The sequence below is a fragment of the Papaver somniferum genome, chromosome 5, assembly GCF_003573695.1.
Source record: "Papaver somniferum cultivar HN1 chromosome 5, ASM357369v1, whole genome shotgun sequence".
NCBI classification, from domain to species: Eukaryota; Viridiplantae; Streptophyta; class Magnoliopsida; order Ranunculales; family Papaveraceae; genus Papaver; species Papaver somniferum.
Window position 1 is genome coordinate 68,157,044 of NC_039362.1, and position 7,294 is coordinate 68,164,337.

The window sequence follows — 7,294 nt, forward strand, 5'->3', positions numbered from 1 at the left end:
ATTAATTTCCTAGTTCGCCTAGGCTTAATTTCGACAGACGAGGTCTAATATACTGCGCAGGGCTCAAAACCCTAATTTTGCAAATTAGTTAGGGTAATATCTGAATCTTGTGAATTATCACAAAATTGATTGAATTCTATGTGTTGACACAAAGTTCTTTAAGTTTATTTCCAGAGAGCAGTATGCTTTCCGATTGAGTTCTTTTATGCAAGGACCTTAACCTTGATACTTGGAAATTCGTGCTACTCTGCTGCGAGTGAACACAAATTTTCATGCCATATCAATATTAAGGGTTCAGCTAGGGAACATAGCATAAGAAAAATACTCGACGGGCACTGGCATTAGTGAGTAATGCAGATAGGAGATTATGTAATCATTAGGCTCTATACTAGTGAACAATTCATTTAAGAGCTTGAGTTTCAATATAATATGAAGAGAGACATAGGCACTCATCAGATTTTGATATATTCTCCAATTTCCCTGCAGAATATAGACATATTAATGTCTACTACATCTGATGCCGGGTCAGGTAGATAGACTTTTGCAGTTTTTGCCCTATACTAAAAACCACAATCAACATTAAGTCCCCTGCTTAGCACGTAATATTGACATTGTTTCGGGGTAAGCATTAGATGGTGACAGACGAAATTAAAATCGAAAAGACGAAGCAGGTAGATATTACCAGGAAAATTCCAATCGGCCTTCGACAACGGGACCGCGCGGCCAATGGTCTTCGTAGTAGCGTGTTGCTAGCTCGGCTACGGGTATGAGTGTTGTGGGCCCAGCCATCCATTCCCGTCCATGGAGCAAGAAGGGATCCTTTTTCTGTTCGATCCTCTTCTGTTTTTGTTGCTCGTATGGCTCCGTGCTTTCGTCTGTAGCATCCGGCTCCTCTTCGTCGTTGTCAGCAGATCCATCACGAGTGTGCCAATCGTCAGCGGCAAGGTAAGTACATCATGTTTTTTCTTCTTCTTTTCGCAAGTATGAACTTTGGTTGTATGCATAACTTTCAAGGTTTTGAAATTTCATCAGAGTGAACTCCATCGATCCTCTCCGGAATGTGTGATAAGGTCATGTCTCCATAGAAATGAGTATATGGCCTCTCTAGTGGATTTAAAAATTTTCCGAACTCCATTGAGCTCAATTGTAAGAGGCCTTAACTTTAAGTTGCTTGGAGTCTGGACTGCTGATCATCAGGAAGGTCCTGCAGCTGACGTCGTGTTTGGTTTTGTTCAAAGGTGATACGACCATCAGTATCTATGGATCTTCCTTTGGTATCTTTGATGCGTGTACGGCTTCATGTTGAGAAATTCCTGTGGCTCGAGCCTATTTCCTCTTGGAAGATGTACTTCCATTGCATTTGCTGGTAAGGTGACTGGCCAATTGACGAAAGCGGAAATCTCTTGGATCCGTCATTTTTTGATCAATTTGGGAGTCGCACTTGACAGACCTGTATTGCATCCAAACATCTGGCCGTCCATGTACCCTTCCCATAGGAAATTGAAAATCTAGAAACACCCAATCTGACTTTATCGTCCGATGTGGCAGACATGAGGCGGTTGGTCTGTGTGGCTTGCTGAGGCGTTGAAGCGGCTCCGGATTCTGAAGAGGACGTTGAAGCGGCTTCTGAAGAGAATGTTGAAGCGGCTTCTGAAGAGAATGTTGAAGCGGCTTCTGGAGATAACGTTGAAGCGACTTCTGGAGAACTCTAGTGAGGGCGCCATTAACCCTTGATTTCGAAAAACGAGTTCTTCCCTTTCTTGATAATCCACGGTGCAAACTACGTGCTTCTTGAATATTTGTGGTGTGCCGGCTAGGTATTTAGAAGCATGGACGCATTGCCACAGAATAAGAAATCTAAAATCTATGTTTTTTAGGTGAGGAGGTTTCATCTCCAATTAGTGGCGCGTAATTCGACGCGCAATTTCTGAAGAGGTAGTTGCAAACCAGAAGTGTTATCTGTGCTGACTTCAAATTCATTGCTTCTTTGTTCCGTGAAGAGGATTCCAAAAATCCGGAAAACTGCAGACAACAAAACTTCTTCTAGGAATTTCGTCAGGCGAATATTTGAAGCGGGCTGCTCTTCGGATGCGAAAGATGCTTGCCCCTGAAAGAATGTGTCGCTGCTTGATGATCTTGTGTCTTCTTTTTCTTTACATATTCCCCTCTTCAGTATTTTTGAGACATCTCTTACATGGCTTGATTTTTTCTGGTTTTTAATTAATAGGTAATGATTTTTGTGAGGGTTTGGGTTAACTCGATACTGTTCCTTGAGATGATTCAGGAGTAAAGAGATTTTTAAAAGGGAAATGATACTTGATTAATTGACAAATCGAAACCCTAATTGTGAATGCAAGCAGTGCAATTATTTTGGAGGAATTATAAATATTGCATGAAAAGGGAAATTGCTAAAGAAAACACTAATGAGAACGCTGGAGGAAAAGAGGAGTACGACATATTAGGTATCGAAAGGCTTGAGCCATCGTGAGTGCATTACCATGCCTTCTAGCTAGTTTGTCAGCATTGATAAGCTTGCAGTAACCTCCTAAGATAACTTCTGCCACTAGGTACGGCTCATCTTTTCCTTCTGCGGAACCGGGTGTGGGTTGAGCAACAATCCTTACAACTATATCTCCAACTTGGAATGGGTTTAGGCGTTGCTCAGTAACTTGGCTATTAGACTCATCATCCTTGACTGAGATAGCTTCTAAATGTTTGATAAAATATTTGAAAGGACTAGCATCCCATTCATACCTCCTAGCGACAACTGGGTTGATAACTCGCTCGAGTCTCCAGGCTTTGACGAAGGGAGGAGTGACTGGTTGCAAAAAGGGTTGTTCAATGAAACTTACTTGTGTTTGGGATCTGCGAACATATGTCGCCAGGCTCTCTCCAGGCAATTGGGTCACATTGGCAAGTTGTTGATGCGGCAGCATATAATCTTCAGGGTTGGAAGGCTTGTTGTAAATCCTTTAAGGTATAAACACTGGCAAAGGACATACTCCTAGTTTTTCTTTGTTGCTATGCATCCATGAGCGCCCCAGAACCATATCATAATTTGGGCATTTTTTAACAATATGAAATTTGGCGTGCGTTAGAGCATCTCCCACCTTGATTTCGAGATTAATGTACCCTTAAGCATTTTTTGATTATTCTTCTGGGTTTTTGATCATAGTTGGGCAGTGCACAACTTCCTGTTTTAAAATTCCTGCGGCTCTCAGAGTATTGATGGTAGTAATGTTGAAGTAAGAGGCCATGTCAATCAGCGTGTTGTCGAACTCGACATCCCTCAGGTGGGAAGTGGTCAGGAGTCCCCAGTTGCATTTACTGGCGGCACCTTCTAGAATAGGTTGGGATTTGGGAGCGTCTTCCCCGACTGAAAATAACCGCTTGCCTGACACAACACGATTGAGGGATGCAATTATGTCTTGACGTTGCGCCTTGGAGAAATACAGAATCTCACATAAATGCTCCATCATAGACTGCACAGTTTTGTGGACGGAGTCCCCAGAAATCATGCAGCTCCTAATGGGAAGAGGGTCTCTGTGAACTCCTTCGGTGCCTAATTGAAGTTCTTTTGCATCTACCTTCTCCTTGAAAATGTGTTTCAATTTGTTGCATTCATTGGTTGGATGATTGACGAACCTGTGGTAATGGCAATACTTGGGATTTGCCATTTATTCCTCAATTGGTAGGCGCCTAACATGAGGTAGTTTGATGTCATCATCTTGAATCCATACTTCCAGGAGTTCAATTACTTCCTTGATCGGGGACGGTAAGTTTGGAGCAGCATCTCCGGTTTCTTGTTGTTGCACAAGAATCTTAGTCGCGACCTTCCAGGGTGAAGCCGTCTGATGCGCTGGTGCCACACGTTTGGGTGGTTGTTCCACTGCTGGAGCTTTTCTCTTTCTTCCTTCATTAGCGATTGACTGGAGGTTGGATGTTTTATTGGAAGGACGTCTGCTTTCATGAATGTATTTACAAGCTTCTTCATTTTAGAACGGTTCAGATCGACTGAGTAAAGCAGCAGCGGATCTCTTAGTAGCTTCTGATGTAATATGGGAATTGATACTTTCCAAAAAAGACGCATATAATGAAATCACCTTTTCATTACGAGGACTCTGATGAGAACGTGATAAATCCCACGAGTCTTATTTCTGATCTTGAGGAAGTATCTCTTGATCTTCATGAGCAGACAAGTTAGGTTGGTGGATACTTTTCCATTCAGCGTGACCATAGGCTTCATCCTCCTCACTAGGAGTAGGAATATGAATCTTGGAAGAAAGACTACTACCATAAGCGTTGATCCAAAATGAATTGTTAATGGCATTTCCTCCAGAATGAATACGTGTTGGTTCCTTTAATAGTTGATCAGTGAGCGCTTTCAAAAGCGTAAATACTTCGTCCTGCGTCTTGACAATAATAGCTTGATTCCCGAAAATATCATTCAGGATTTTCGTCAAATTGTGGATAATTGTTTAATATCGAGACTCCATAGACTCGACAAAGGTTTTCAATGAAAGAACGGATTCATGGATAACATGTGAAGTATTTTCAGTGCTAGGAGAAGTAAAATTGGGATTGAGGGTTTCTGAACCATTCCTAATATCAACCATCTTGGGAAATTTAGGAAATTTAAAATGAAATAGGGAAAATGATTTTTTTTTTGCAACCGAGAGATTAATCTCCCACTGTGGTCGCCAATTGTTTATGGGTAAAAACTGTTTCTGCTGGTTTTGGTAAATTTGGGTGTGTGGATGAGAAACAAATCTATAAAACAAATGCACTGCACGGGAGTACTTTAGATTTGAGAGATCAATCTGTACAATCCTGGCCTAAACCAAGAAATGGTCATTCCAGTCTTGCTTTGGTCACAAAGTGAAGGAGAAGGGTTGGTCTTAGGGAGGGAAGCGAAGAAGGTGTTGAGACCAGAATGGTTAATTCTGAAGGTGTGGCTATTGTATGACTTGTATCAGAATTTGGAACTGGCTTGCGGAATGAAAGCTATCAGTTCTTTGGTATTTTTCTGGATATTGTGTTGTTGTTCTCACCAAAACTTGTTGTTTTGTTGAAATAGGTAAAACCTATTTATACAAGTCATATTAAACGCACCATGATCTCGTAGAAAGTGGGAGTGATTGAGTAATGGAGAAGTGGGGTTATGTGTAAATTCCAGAGACCACGTTCCCACCATAGAGGAAATTGGTTAGTTTACACCCACTACTTCTTACCGCCACTAACTGCCCTACTTTCTGATACTTTCTTATAATGGGCGTGTTACACGCGACACGCTGTAAACCGCCATACCAATACCCTGATGAGCACCCCCAGTTTGTGACATGTTTGATGTCTCGAGTGTTTTCATGGAAAATATGTAGCAGATTGCTATCTGTGGCAAGTCAAAGTCAGGAGACTTTCCACAGGATAATAGCATGTGATGCTATTAGGCTTGTCTTAGTTGGTCGCCCAAAATTTGCCACAGGCCTGTCAATTCTGTGGCGAATTTGGACAGCTGAGATAGTAACTCATGAGAAAGGATGGCCATTGATTATGTCCACATTCTGTTGGCGCCTGATGGTAGCACAGTGGCGTCATTGGCTCATGCCAATGGGCCAATGGCGTAGTGGCATATAGCGGCATGCTAGTGACATAGTGGCGCCTAGCGTAGCCATAACAACTACTTTAGCATATTGGTGTTAGACCCAAATATGGCTCCGGAAACATTGGCCATGTTGTTATGTCAAACGTAAGGCCTTAGAAGAATTACTTGACCTAGTTGGCGTGACAACTTTAGCTAAATTAGGGTTTGGCATATCGAAACCCTAATTAGCGCGTGTGGCATGGCCGCGACACGGTGGCGCTTTATGCAATCGGTGCCATGGCCACATTGAAGGAATTATGGCAGACCATAATATGGGAATAACCACAGGTGCAAGGATGGCCACGGGTGATTTTAGAATGACACCATTTTTAGGGTTTGTCGGGTCTCACATGGCCCGTGGCATGTTGTAGGGCCAAAGTGGCGTAATTGGGCCACGACTGGAAATTAGGGTTTCGAATAATTCCACTAAGGCAGAGCCGTGTTTGGAATACCCTAATTGGAATATGTTATGGCGTTTGGCCACGAACAAGAAGTGGGTTAGCACGTTGGCGCGCTATTTATGGCATGTTAACACGATCGGCATGCTACTGCGTCAAAGTGGCACGTTTGGCATGTTTGGCATGCCAATTGGCATGTTTGGCATGCCAATTAGCATATTGGCGCGGCATGGAATGTTCGGCATGTCACTAGCATGCCGGAGCGGAATGACACGTTTGGCATGTTGCCGCGGCTTTTGGAAAGCCAATTTGGCATTGTGACCATCTGGCGCAATTTTGCCTCTTTTAATACTGTGGCAGGTTTAGAGCGACCTGTTGGTCAAAAAAAGGGGTCGACCAAACGTGGGCGTGGCCACACTTCTAGTGTGCGTGTGGCGGATTTAAAGCGATCTGATTGGTCGATGGGAAATAGGGCCGACAAGTATGAGGCCAACCACAACTTATGTGCGTGTGGCGGGTTTAAGATGACTTGATTGGTCGACGGGAAATAGGGGCCGCTCGAGCAACATGAGGTGTGGCCACTTGCAAGTGGGGCCGGCAGGCCTATGGTATGGCCATACCTCCCTTTGTTGCTGCTCCTAGTCCTCGACTCCTTTTATTCCTTGTTTTCTGATTTTGGGTAGGATTTTGCACCTACTAATCCATGGCGGATTAATTGCCTAGTTCGCCTAGGCTTAATTTCGACAGGAGAGGTCGCAAAACCCTAAGTTTGCAAATTATTTAGGGTAGTATCTGAATCTTGTGAATTATCAAAAATTTGATTGAGTTCTATGTGTTGACACAGAGTTCTTTAAGTTTATTGCCAGAGAGCATTATGCTTTCCGATTGAGTACTTTTATGCAAGGAACTTTACCTTGATACTTGGAAATTCGTGCTACTCTGCTGCGAGTGAACACAAATTGTCATGCCATATCAATATTAAGGATTCAGCTAGGGAACATAGCATAGGAAAAATACTCGGCGGGCTCTGCATTAGTGAGTAATGCAGCTAGGAGCTTCTGTACTCATTAGGCTCTATACTAGTGAACAATTCATCTAGGAGCTTGATTTAATATAATATGAAGAGAGACATAGGCACTCATAAGATTTTGATATATTCTCCAAATTCCCTGCGGAATATAGACATATCAATGTCTACTACATCTGATGTCGGGTCAGGTAGATATACTTTTACAGTTTTCGCCCTATACTAAAA